This window comes from Parasteatoda tepidariorum, chromosome 11 (genome assembly GCF_982258835.1).
Source record: "Parasteatoda tepidariorum strain Cologne lab strain chromosome 11, Ptep-v5.0, whole genome shotgun sequence".
NCBI lineage: Eukaryota > Metazoa > Arthropoda > Arachnida > Araneae > Theridiidae > Parasteatoda > Parasteatoda tepidariorum.
Window position 1 is genome coordinate 62,682,868 of NC_141765.1, and position 14,894 is coordinate 62,697,761.

The window sequence follows — 14,894 nt, forward strand, 5'->3', positions numbered from 1 at the left end:
GTATTAATTTAGGCCAAAATAAGTGAAAAATATTCTAATAAGCATTTTAATAATTTATAGTTATTAAATGTAGCATGAAACATTGGTGTCATTTTCTGCGTTAAAATCTTTCAGACACGGCTGACTTCCAAACAATAATTTTTCAAATTTGCACTTATTTAGATCCAAGAGATCATTGAAATCCATCATTGAAATTTCTTTTATTTACAAAATCAATTATCGATAAATTTTGGAATATAAGTAAATATTTTTTTCTAACTACTTCTTTTTTTGAATTTTGTATTTTAGTTCAAATATATTACCGATAATCAAACAGGTTTTTTAAGTAACAGTTAGACTGTTTTTAATAATTAAAAAAATACCAATATAGATTTTTGCTTGTGATTAGAACGTCAGAAAATATTTATAAAAGCGACACTGGTATCCCCTCTTCGTCAAAGGGTTATACACAAGTTTAAAGATGATGTCCAGTATATCGGATGCCAGCACTAAATTGATTGGACTAGTATATGGGCTTATACCACGTAAAGTATATTAGATTTCAGGTCTTTCTCCTCTTTACAGTTCCCTGTGTTTCTGAAAGTGAATTCAATGGTAAATAGAAATATCAAAGTTTCGCAGAGTTTTACACAGTGTTTACAGTTTTATGATAATAATATACTATTGTGTAGATCTAAATTATAAGCTTATAGTTATACCGGGATGATATCGTGATACGTAAAGAGATTTCATCCAGATTGATTTAATTTATGTATATGATTATATGATTATACATGATGCTTCTTAATGACTGCTCTTAATGCGTGTTATTAGAATCTACGTAAAAACGAAGCAAAAAAGTTATACATATTCGAGATCACAAATTAATGTGCAAAGTGAGAAAGAGCAAAAAAAAATTAAAGTCTTGTTAACTATTATTGAAGTCAATAAGTGCAAAGAAGTGACTAAAATAATCTAAATTCGATCATAATGTATGGTAAGACCTTCGACTCATATTTAAAAAAAACTTTCTCAAAATACTATATTCAATACTAATCTTGTGTTGAGTTCAGCACTTTTTAATCATAACTTGCCTATACATAGACGTAACACTTTTTACTGTAATTATTGCAGTTTCTTTAGATCTGAAACTACAAAACTTAGTTCATCAGAATTGTGTACCACTTTTTAGTAAATACCAAAATATGAGGCTGGATGCCCTTGAAAATCAAAAGGAAAGAAAGTTTTATGTCGATTTTTCGAGGTAAAAAAATGACGATTGAATCGATTTGAGGATTACTAAGTTTTGACAAATCAGTAACGTGAAAAATTTGTTCTATTTGAGCAATATTATCGTTCAAAACGCAACAATGCGCATAGAATATGGTTCAACAAACAGATAGAATTCAATTTTATGCATAATTTCTAATAAATATGCGAAAATTCTAGGGGGTACTCATCATTTCGTGTTTTTGGTATAGTGGTTAGGAGGGAATCGATGTTAAATATTATTTCAATTATTTTCTGTGACTCTCGTTGAGAGTCTATTCATAACAAGTACATATATTTATGAGTAACCAAATTACACCAACAAGAATATAAAATCAATGAATCAATGAATACTTATTATGGGAATCAATAAGGTATCAAATCAATAAATAAGTGAATGACTCAGTTTATGAATCTATTAATTAAGGATTGAACGAACCAAATATCAAACGAATAAGTAAACGAAGAAAACTCCCGGCTAACCAATTAATAAATCAGCAAATGAATGAAACACTAAATTTGTCATTGAGAAGACATGTAAACAGAGTATGCACATTGCAAAAAATTTTTTCCTCAGAATGATTGAATAGGTGACATCTTTAAAATTCGATTTCTCCGAAACTATTCAACCAATTTCGCTCAAATTTAGTACTTAGCCATCTAAAATTAAGTATTCTAAGAAATTTTATACTTACAATTCAAAACTTTGTCGACTATTGTATCATAAAATAATAAAAAATAATCAATATTTACTAAATTTCATTTTCTGCTTGGAATTATGTATTGATAAACGAATTTTATGACTAGGTACAAAAAGTTTTCAATTCGCTTAAAGAGCTCTCGAGATATGGCGAAATACGAAAAAAAGTAAAAGTTAAAATCAGGGGTCCAAGTTTTGGGTCGCTCTCCAGGCCAAAGTATAGGAATCATGTTTCCCATATTGAGGTTACCCCCTACATTTTGGGGATCAGCAGTTCGAATCCGTTGAAATAAAAGGTATATTTAAGAGAAAGTACGTTTTAGTGTCTGATTTCGTAACTTAAAATATGGTCCAGACTCTAGAGTAATTAACTAGAATATTTGAGGCATTTCAGCATATATTATATACCCCTTAAACCATTGAGGTTGAGTCTTAGAACATGAAGTCCGACCAAAAGTTGTTCAGTGTGTCCGTTTTTCCCCCTTTGAGCACTGTAAATAACTACCAAAAGCGTAGCTCTTCTCTTCAAGATTTTATACCGAAACCCATAAAAAAAACTGCGCATTCTAAGGCATGGTATTTTTTCTGAGTTAGTAGCCTTAAGAAATGCATAGCGATAATTTACTACCATTGTTTCGAACGATGAAATTTAGAATTTGGTAAATAAAACTTTAGATTTTAGGTATAAATTTCAAGGAATATTCTTTCACTTATTGCAAATCGCACTAGGAAAATAAAAAAAGCTTTTCATTGTAATTAGCTTTTTATCTAATTATCAGACTTTCACGTTCAATTAAGAAGAGGCAATTTTCATGGTTCCTGAAGTGCATCTCAAATAAGCTAATTAATCAGACTTGTTCTTATACTCGGGATAAACATACATTTTCTTTAATGGGTTCTGATTGTCAAAAGGTAGGTTTTTATGTGGAATATATGGTTCCATTAAATAAGTTAAGAAAGAGTTCAAAAATTTGGACTCCATAATTTCTTTTTTCTTTTTGCTTATTTAGCCTAAATCTATGTTAGTGGCACACAGAGGTGTTTGAATGATTGGAGCAAATGCATCAATTACATGCTCTTGAATATAATTTTAAGAGGCCCTAAATCTATTTTTTTTAAGTTTTTCTTCATGTAATGTAAGTGATTAATGTAAGTGATTTAATTTTAGGTTAAAAATTTATTATTTGCAATTACTTATTTGTAAATAATAAATTTTTACACCTACAATCAATTTTCACTTTTATTACATAAATATAGTGCATAGTAACATAAATATATAACTTTTTTTTAGTTTCTTTCATAATTCAAGGAATATTTAGATTTTAAGAGTTTAAAACTTGTCTGAAAATCTTACTACATTCATCATAAATATTTTGCTTTAGCTAAATATTTACCTCTTAAAAAATATTACTTAATGATAAGATGAGTAAGATATTTGAAATTTTAGTGTCCACATAAATTTGTGTTCATATTTTCTTTTGCTTTGATACCTAGAGTCCTTGTCACCTTCATCACTCTCTACTTACCAAGGATCAAAAACTTCACTATACAATTATTATTGGCAAAGCAATACAGCGTAACACAAAATAAAGACTTTTCTCGATTTCAAACTATGTATTTACGAAATACTTTCACTTGCAATACTTTTTTTTGTGCAACACAAACACGAAACTTTTTTTTTTTTGCATTTTATAAAGATATAGTTTGGCTTCTTCATTTTTTAAGGCATTTTACTTCGTTTCTTGTTAAACTGCTTTATTTTATTATTAGAACAGAATATATTTTTTAATGTTTTACGAACTACGAGTCAAATATATGTCAGTACATTTAACAATATAATAAAATATCCAAGTAATATTATGGCATAGTAAATAAAGTGTTTGTTACATAGAATTTATCTAATATTAAGAATAATAATTAAATATTATAAATAACTTGCTCTAAGATTTTAACTTTCAATTAAAAAATAATCTATTAATATTTTTGATTAAAAAACTTAGACTTTTTTTTAAAAAACTTCTCGATAATTACATAAAATCTATGCTTAATTTTTAGCGTAATTCTTAGAATAAATATTTTTTTTCTTCTTGAACTTGCGATTTTAATAACGTAGCGCAACTTGGAATTCATATTTTTTTTATAAAATACAATCTACTTTTATTACAAAATCAAACTGCAATCTTTGTTTTTAAATATAAAGCTCAACTATATATATTTTTTCTTTTTATGAGAAATTAGGAGTGCTGCAAAAAAAAATTCTATAAATGCATTGAAGTCGAAATTGCTAACAGTTTAGAATGCTATCGGTTTTGCTAATGTCACTTAGAAGATCCTCTAAACATACAATAGCGAAAATTGAAAAAAAAATTAGAATGCCATACCACGAAACATTTATGATTTAAAATCAGTATAACTAGCTTTTTTTTAAACATACAGTGACCCGTTCTTGCATCACAAAAAGTAGTGATTTTGGGTCTAAAACCCGATTTTCGAAACATTTTTTCGCTTTCCCCTGATTCTTTCTGAACTTTTGGTGACATGTAGGCCATCTTTTGGTGCCATTATATGTAGCCCAGATCGCGTGTATATGTATAAATGTTTATACAGCAAGTGCATACTGCAAATTGTATTAATTTTAAATGATAAATGCTTTGTGGAATGACATTTGAAAATTTTTTCGTAGCTTTACGGGCCATTTATAATATTTTTGTCCTGTTCCTTACACTTTGACGCAACGAGTTACATTTTACCTTATCCCTTATCAATGGTAGATAAGATGGTCATAAAACTGTTAACTGTAAGTAAAACCGCTTATTAACTGCTTTACCCTAATACAGTTAAACAATAAGAATTTTATCGCACTAACTAAGCCCACTTAATGAAGCCACTTCGTTTCCCGCAACTACGTAAATATTAAAGCCGGGAGCTCTAATCTGTCAGTCTCGTGACAGACAGAGCTGGGGTTCGAGTCCCAACTTTCACACCACCACATTTTCGAGTTTTTAGTGTCTTACACTCCCCTATCTATGTCCTGTACTCTCAACTGCCCATTACTTTAATTAAAAGCCTAGCTCTTATATCCAGTTTAATTTCTTTTTTTAAGGTTTCGAAACCATGCTAGTTGTAAATGGTTTATAAAACTGTATATTTTTGTATTCATGGTTTTATAACCATACAAGTAATAAGCGGTTTCAAAACCGTAAAGGTAAGAAATGTTGCGGTTAATCGGATGGACAGACTTCTGCCGGTTATTTTACCTTAATTTTAGAATAAAATTTCTAACAGTGAAGTTTTTAAATGCTTCTATTTTCTTAAATATTTAGACAGGTAGGAAACAGTTTTAGAAAGTTAGTAGTTTATTTCAGAACTTAAGAAAATAGGCATAAATGATTAACATATGACTAAATCAATATTTCGTTTAATACTTTTAAGATGCAATAATTTCAACAAACAACATTTTCAAATTGTTTAAAAGAGAGTTTTTTGGACACTTGAAAAACACTTGAACGATAAAGAAGTTTTTGTTTGGGAGGGGGGGGGGTTGCTTTATGCTCTTATCTAGTTGATATACTAAATAACATAGATGAAAACATTTTGATAAACAGAAAATAAACATACAGATATTTAGACAGACTGAATATAGTTGCCATTAAAAGTTAAGAAAAAATTCATAAATGATTAGTATATGACTAAATTAATGCTTCTTTTAATACTTTTATGGTGACAATAATTTGAACAAAAAATATTTTCAAATTGTTCAAAATAGTTTTTAGGATGAAAAACGCTACTTAAAAAGCAAAGAAGTATTTTTTAAAGTATTATATTGTTATTTAATCGATTAAATAGAAATATGACACATATCTGGAAACATAGTCAAAGAATAGTTGGATACAAAAATGCCATATTTGAAAATAGCGTACCTTATCACTATATTACTCCACATCTCTTAATTGAATGTTTAAAATTTTTCTCTTTCTTTAAGAAACTATCAAGCTTAATAGTTTATTAAAAGTAAAATTTTTTTTAAATCTGCTTAGCTTACTCTGCGAAAAGACTTACCAGCACTTGATAAAAAAGTAGCATTTTAGAAATAATGTAAAAAATAAAGTACATAAGATGATCTATTTTAAATATGAGGAGAATTTAAATTTAACGAGATGCATTCAAGTTTTGCTGATAATTTTAAAAAGCAGTTTCTTCTATTAACTATATAGATAAAGTAATAAAAGGTTTTATTGGAATTATTTTATTTAAATTGTTTAAATTAATAGATCCTTTAAAATTGTTTTTATTGAATCATGACGTTATTTAAATATTTAGTTAAAAATTTGTTTCTAGCTAACAGATAAGGGCAAAAGAAATTAAACTTAAGATTTAGCAGCTGCCGTTTAAGGAATTCCGAAAAAATAATCCTATTTTATTTTAATCTTTATTTTTGTCTAATATTATATTTTTAAAATATGTATTCTTAAGGTTCTATACTAAACGTATTCATATAGTTATTCTTTTTTTTAATAAATCTAATAAGGGCATTTGAAGCGTTAAGGATAATTAGTAACAGCAGAGACTAAAATAATAAAAATTCCATTATAACAACAGAAAAAGAAAATTAATTTATTATTTTTAAGAGTAATATTTTTGAAAGCTGGAATAAAATCAAGTTTGAAAAAATGAGTTTATCTAAATAAATGTATAAAATCTAATTTTTTATATTACACAGAATGCATAATGTGTTACTGTTAATATATTTTCTACCTTATTTGATTTATTAGTTTAAATCTAGGTTTAAGAAAACAAGTTGTCTCGTTGTTATAAAGCTTTAATACATTTTAACAGTCTTGATAGTTATAATGTTTATGTTTGATTATTACAATGTTGACCAAATTTTTACAATATTTTTATCCTAATTTAAGAATGGAAAGCAAGAACAAGAATTCATTCTCTTTTAATTTGTTTTAGTACCATCTCTCTGCTATGCAAATATTTTAGTACTTAGTATGGGCCGCGATAGCCCAGTGATTAGAGAATCGAACTCCTGTCCAGAGGGGTTGAAATTCGATCCTAGACTCCACTTAAATTCACCGGTTAGATGCAACATACGTGCTCTTAAAATCCGTTCAATCGGAAAACTCTTTAAAAATCGCTATCTGAACCGTTAGTTAATTCACGTTCAAGCTAACTTTTTGTACGAGAAAGTTCAAATTAGGCTCTTTTCTTCAAATTTTTCAATGTAAGCAATTTAGGAATATTAGTAAGAATGTAAATTGTATTTTAGTTGCTATTGATAATATTTTAAAGCGTGTTTAATCAGTGTTAGTTAACCATATTAGCAAAGAGGCAGGCTCAATTGCTATGAATGAGCTGGTGCCAAAACTACGAAACATTATCCAGTTTATCATTTTGCGAAAATGAAAATGCCGTTCTATCTGATTTAGTAAAGAGATATCAGGAGTAATTAAATCTAACTTAGAAAATAAATAATTTTTTTCCCTTCCAGATCGATGTACACAAAATCAAAGATTTCCAGGAATTAGAAAATGCTCAAAATTGGTGTAACTATGCTCTACCCTGCTTCACACTGGTTTATAATATTTTTAAAGATTTTACTGACTTGTATTAATGAGATATTTTATTGAAAAATGAAATAGCTGCTTATTCCTAAAAACTCCATAGACCGATAAAATAAGTGACGATGGCAATTATTTTTTATTTATTTATTTAATATTTACTTAAAATTTATAATTATAACGCCTATGGCTAGGCGTACGCAGTTTATTGAGTAGCAGTTATATACTACTATATAAAAAGTAATAGTTTAATACTACTATATGTGAAGTAATAGTTGTGTTCTACGCTTAGCTAGTAAACTTTTACATATCTATGAAATTGGCTAACCTTCTCTAAACTTAAAATACTGGTTATTTTTTCGTAATTTGTTTTATTAATGAAAATAAAATAATAGTACATCATTTGTTTATTTCATATAAGGGCTTTTGTAATGTCTATCTTTAACTTTTTGATGCAGAATTCTTATTTTTTCATTTTTCTGATGCATAAAAACTTATACGAATTATATATTTTGACCATTTTGCTTATTTGTAGTTGTAATATAAACCAATATATTGTAGACAATCAGGTATTAACTGGAAATATATTGTCAGCAGAGCTCCACAATTATATAGTTATATTTTTTTGTGCATGTACATAATTTGAAGATTAGAGCATAACTTTTAATAGTCGGTTTAATCCCGCTGCATTAAGTTTAAAAATCAAATTGTCTAAATAAACGTATAAATTACGAGTAAAATTAATGAAAAGATTGACTGTTTGACATCACATTTTGAAATGTGATTTAAACTATTATGATATTGAACAAAGAATAAGTAAGAAATATTTTATTAGCATAACGATATATTTTAGAATGCTATAGTATTTTTTTGCAACAAACTCATATGTCACTATGCAATATATTATTTAGAATATATGTAATTCATCAATATATTACTATGATGAAAGAAAACAAAACAATAGAATAAACAAGAGAGCTTTTAATTACTACATGTTTTTTTTTATTGAACCGTAGTTAAAATGGATAATTTAAAATTTGTATACACTGAAATTAGAAACTGCCCATGAAATCTCAGACATTATTATATTGTTATTTTTTATCGACAAAAAGTTTTTGTCAGCAAATAATCAATATGTTTTAAGGCTAAAATGCAATATATAAAATTTTTCTTTGGAAGATTTCCGTATCGTGATCTGCAGCAGAATAATTGCCAAGTCTGAACAACTTCCGGGCAGCAGCTTGTGAAATACTAATATAAATAAATAAATGAATGAATAAATAAATAAAAACATAAGGAAGCCTTCTCAAAGGATATAACTAGAACCCTCCCTAGGCAAACAATTACTCCATAGAAAGTATTAATTATTAAAGAATAAATTATTCCTCCCTCCAAAAAAAATTATCTGGCCTGCACCATAAATTTTATTTTTATAAATTATTTTTGTAACAAAATTAATAAACTTTTTTGAATAATTTTCATTGTTTAAGAAAAATATTTTATTTAAAAGAAATTACAAAATATAAGTATTTTCAATGTTTATTTTTTATATAAAAGTTTTTTTTCGTTAGAAAATTGATTATTTTTAAATAAATAAATTTTTTGTTCATTGCAGCAAAGGAGTATTTTTTTAATAACCTCTAACTACGTATTATAACTTTCATCAAATAAATTTTCACTTATATCCTATATAATATTTCTGCACAAATGCTTGCAAAATAAGTAGCAAAGGAGTAAAAATTGAACAATTGATAAAAAAATATTTTATTTTATTATTATTATTATTATTGCGTTATTTTACATTCTTATATTATTGCTTTAAGTTTTTTTTTAATGTTTTAAAGAATTTCAATACACGGATCATAATCTTTTCTTATAATTTTTTTTTTTAATATTGCAGGCTTAAAATCCATGTGGCTTCCTGGTCATTATGGCTGATGTGACAGATCACGATAGAGGAAGATACCCCTATCTCTAATTAACTAAAATCAATTCAATAAAAATTTCTTTTAGTACACATACATGCACCCAGCTCGCACCGAACACAGTGCAGACATAAAGTATCCTCAGTGGCAGACAGATCATGGGTTGGAGTCCTCTTGCCGTCAACCTAAGCATGGGAGGTTTTCTTGGTTTTCCTCTCCATGCAACAAATGCGAGTCATTTAAATCAAAAAGACCTTTAAAATAAAGGCAAATGAAGCCAAAATTCTCCAACTACTTGATCCAGGAATTCCCTTGTCTTCTGGATTGGGTTCAAATTTAAAGGCTACGGAGTTGAACAGTAGTAGTCGTAAACCCAAAATAATGAGTCGGCTGTTCAAATTAAATCGGTTTTAAAATAAAATTAAATACAAATACATGAGCCGCGATAGCTCAGGGGCATTTTTAATGACAGTTTTATTCTATTTTTATCGAACTATACAAGTTACTACTATACAAGATATATACTTACAAGAACGATACAAGAACGATACAATACAAGAACGTTATATATAACAGGAGGTGATGGAATTAGCTATATGTGTGCTTTTTGACCACTGTTATACGCCCTTTTCTAAAACTGTTTCTACGTATGCTTCTGAACAGGTCATAATAGAGAAGCTCCCCTAGTCACGTATGACTACATTTCAAGACATGGGATCTTGTTCAATTTTAATCCTGATGTTGTTGGTTGCAACATTTTCGCTGGCCGTGGTGGCTCAGGTGATTGAGCGTTAGCCTTCCAATAAGGTGAACCTGGGTCGAATCCCAGCGATGGCTGGTTTATATGAATTCCGCATTCGGTTTGAACCGACCACAGTGCTGACATAAAATATCATCAGTGGTAGACGGATCATGGATTAGAGTTCCCTTGCAGTCAGGCTAACCATGAGATGTTTTCATGGTTTTCCTCTCCATATAGCGCAGATGCGTGTAAGTTCCTCCCAAAAGCCCTCCACGAAAGCAAATTTCTCCCAATACTTTATTCAAGAGTTCCCTTGTCTTCCGGATTAGGGTTCAAAATTACAAGGCTATGGAGTTGAACGTTGTAGTCGTAAACCCGAAATTGGGACGGCTGTTCAACGACGGTTATAAAATAATATACACATGCATATTTTTTTTTATAATAATGAATTATATGTATGGTTTAAATACGCAAGAAAAATAAAATAAATGAGAATTAAGATTGATATCCATTATCGAGTAAAATGTCTTTTGATAATTGCATTGAGCAAAGTGGTATAAACAAAATTAAATAGCAAAGCTATTAATAAAAATAAATTTCATGCATTTGAATTTGATATAAAAACATACTCAAAAGTATATCTAATAATATGAAATTCTAAATCGGCAAATTACATTAAGTCACTTCGAAAAATCTAAATGTATTCTATGTAGCTAAATTATTTGGAAATTATATTATTGGGAATGAAAGAAACAAGAGACTTTGTTTTATTATAGCGTTTAATTAATACACAAGTAACAAAAGCAAAATAAGCTCCGCATTAAGCTATAGAATTATCAGCATTATATTAGCATACCGGCTTAATTTCACACAAATAGAATATCTTAATAGTGTTATCAATCGCAATAAATGAGACATAATTTTTACATACACTATATAGATGAAAATTGAAGTTCCTGGAACTATGTCAGATGTATTATTAATAACGCAATGTATGATTAAACTTCCATATATGAATTTCATTGAAACATTTGTTGAACAGCCATAATAAATAAAGAAAAATAGTTAGACCAAATTTTTTTATTTGTTCTAGACAAATAACATATAAGTCCATAACAACCATTTTCTACTCTGTTGATAAGCTTAACTTTAAATTTTCTCAAATGACTGGAGATTGCAAAAAGACAGTAATAGAAATAAAAATTGTTGTCATTTAAAACTTAGATCACATATTTCTTTATACAGCCTAGGATTATAGTATTGATATAGATTCCAGGGTGAACACAACAGCACGGTACTGTATCGTATTGAAAAATCTTCGAAGTAGCATAATTTACAATTACGTAGCAGGAATGTTTATAAAAAATAAGCATGTTTAATTTTATTATAAAAGAAGACGCAATATTCATTATTTTTGATTTCTTATCGAAAAAAAGACGAAAATAAAATCCACAAAAGCAAAAGCATAGATGTCATCGCCTAAGTTGATTTATCTGATAATTGACTGAAGGCATATTTTCAAGAATCATTTTCGATTATGTTATTTCCCTCCAGAATGACTGAAATACATTAAGATATTTTACGTTGATGTACTATTTCTGCATTTTGGATCCCAAAAGATGTTGTATAATATTTATTTTTTAAATATCTGATTTTAACGAAAATAACAATTCTGATTTGATATAGGATTCAATGTAAGCAACTTGAGCATTATTTCCCTCACAGTAAACTAACAGTTACTAGAACAGTTAACTTCATGACTTCAGAAAATGCAACAATAAATGTGTTGTCCATTAACGTGTCAGAAAAAATTAATATTTTGAGAATCTATGTATGAAATAAAATAAAAACAAGCTTTTTAGGTGTGAGTTTCGCCAACATGATGGATATTATAGAAAATGAAATGCCCTTAAACTTTGAGTATTTGATTTAATTAATCAAAAGTAATAACATTATGGAGGCTCGTGCGCGTACCGGAGTTAATATTAATGCTACTAAATTTTTTTTAAAAAAAGTACCAAAGTTTACTTTATACATATAAAAATGAGAATTTCTCATGCGAATTTTTCATTCGTAAAAGTTTAAACTTCTGACTTTTAAAAAAATTTTCTCAAAAAGGAAAAAATAGATTTTTTTTTGAAAAATAACTACTCTGTTTCTCTTAAATTAAAAAAAGAGCTATAATTTTCTAAAGCATACTCAAAGGTGAGAGAAAAAAAATTAATTTTTCAAGTTAAATGATCCTTCCAAAAAAATTTATCTGGCCTGCACCATGAATTTTATTTATATAAATTAATTTTGAAGCAAATGTAATTAAATTTTTTGAATAAACTTCAATGTTTAACCCTTTCCTTCTCGCTCCCGTGAAAATGACGGGTTGAGATTTCGTTCGTTATTTCTCGTTATTTTACACACCAGATAGCAGTACCAGGATATTTTTAAGGTAATTATAGATAGTTAGTTTATTTTAAACCAGATGCCAGCACTAAAGTCAGCTAATCAGCACTAATCAAATGCGTCTATTTGTGATGTGTTATTTGTAATCTTAGCAAAGTTACTTAGTTAGGCTCTTTGTGAATCACCTAATTTGCGCTCAAGATAAAATTTATTTTTTAACCCCTTTCTTCTCGCGCCCGTGAAAATGATAGATTGAGATTTCGTTCGCTATTTCTCGCTCCAGTGATATTGACGGGCTGGAAACTAATTTTTTTTTTTTTTTTTTTTTGCCCGGAAAAAATTTTATTTCTCATTTTACACCTAGTACCAGGTTATTTTTAAGTGCCAGGATGTTTTCAAAACACATATTTTTAAAATTTTTCTTGCTTGCTGGAAAACCAACATTTAACACTGAATGTTGGCTTTTCCTAAAAGTTAAATTTTTTAAAATTTCAAGCTAAAAACAAATCAAAAATTAAAAATGAATGTATATATATATATATATTGTTCATACACATAGTTTCATATAATTTTCAGGGATAAAAAAAATAGACACTTTTATGACCGTTTTCTTGAAAATTAAAGATCATAAAATCATTTTTAAGAAAAATATTTTTTTTAAAAAAAATTACAAAATATAAGTATTTTCAATTTTGTATGTAAAAGTTTTTTTACGTTAGAAAATTGATTATTTTTAAATAAATATATTTTTTGTTCATTGCAACAAAAGAATATTTTTTTAAATATTTACCTCATCTACGTATTATAACTTTCATGAAATAAATTTTAGCTTATATTCAATATAATATTTCAGCATATGCTTGCAAAATAAGTTGTAAAAAAATAAAAATTGAGCAATTGATAAAAAAAAAATTTATTTTATTATTATTGCGTTATTTTACATTCTTATATTATTGCTTTAAGTTTTTTTCTTTTGTTTTAAATGTTTTAAGGAATTTCAATAAACGGATCATAAAGTATTTTATTATAAATTTTTGATTTATAATTGTTTTTAAGAAAAATACTAGATAAATGCGGATATGATTCAAATTTAAGTAGAAATACATATTTTACAACTTTTTAAGTTTTTTTTTTTTTTTTTTTTTTTTTTGCCGGTTTTCGACACAGCATTAATTTACATTTGTAAGTATAATCCTCTTATATTATCTTCTGCACCTTACTACAACTGCTTCCAGACTCTTATTACAAATGATACATCTTTAAATACAAAACTTTGATTATTTGCTCTAACAATAAATTATAATTTCTCAATTACTATTTAGTGTTTATTGTAAACATAAATCTAGCATATACTTTAAACTTAATACATATACATTTATACTTAATTTTCTTCTGTTTTCACTTCTAGATGGCAGCACTATATAGTTTTAAATTAAACAAGCGGCTCAAAAGTGAAAATGAAAATACTATGTAATATGTTATGTATCCACTATCCGGTGTCCTTCGTTAATATACGACTTCTTTAAAAATTGATTTTTCATAAACTATTCGCTTAAATTTTGCATTTCGAAACTTAATATTACATTAATGTTTCATTAATTTGTATTCCGTATAATTCTAATTTTTTTCAACTATTATTATATTAAATAATAAAAAATAATTAATAAATATTAAAAATGATTATTTCCATGTAATTATCTTTGAATTAACATTAAGGTTACAAGGTTTGTGCACCTTAATTGGTTTATTTCAAAGTGTCGGTATTATGGTTATGGCTTAAAATGTTGATAAAGTGTAGAACTTAACTAACTATAACGTATGATTCTTGTCTAACAGTTAATAATTTGTCAATATAGACTATGATTGCGGTCATGTTTATAACCACAATCGGGATTCTAGTTATTAGGAGGCATGGATATCGGTATTAAGGAAAAATAAAACCTGCCTTTTAGATAATAAAATAACCGGGGTAATTTTCGTTTAATTATTATTTATATGAACTAAAAAATAACGCCTGCGTATAACATTACGAATTTAACAGTATATAAATATAACAGTATATAAATTTTTGGATTACATTTTTAAGGGTTCATTTATAAATAAAAACATGGCTTCATTTACTACTAATCTGTTATTTTAAATTTATCTGCGCACTTTTGACTCAAATAAATTAGTGTTTTATTTATGAAGTAAAGCAATTATTTTTTTAAAAAAACTAATACAATTGTAGATTTTGTTTTAATCTTGCAGTTACTTTAGGATACAATGCGCTGCACTTAAATTTGAAATAATCATTTTATTGCTCATTTGGTGTC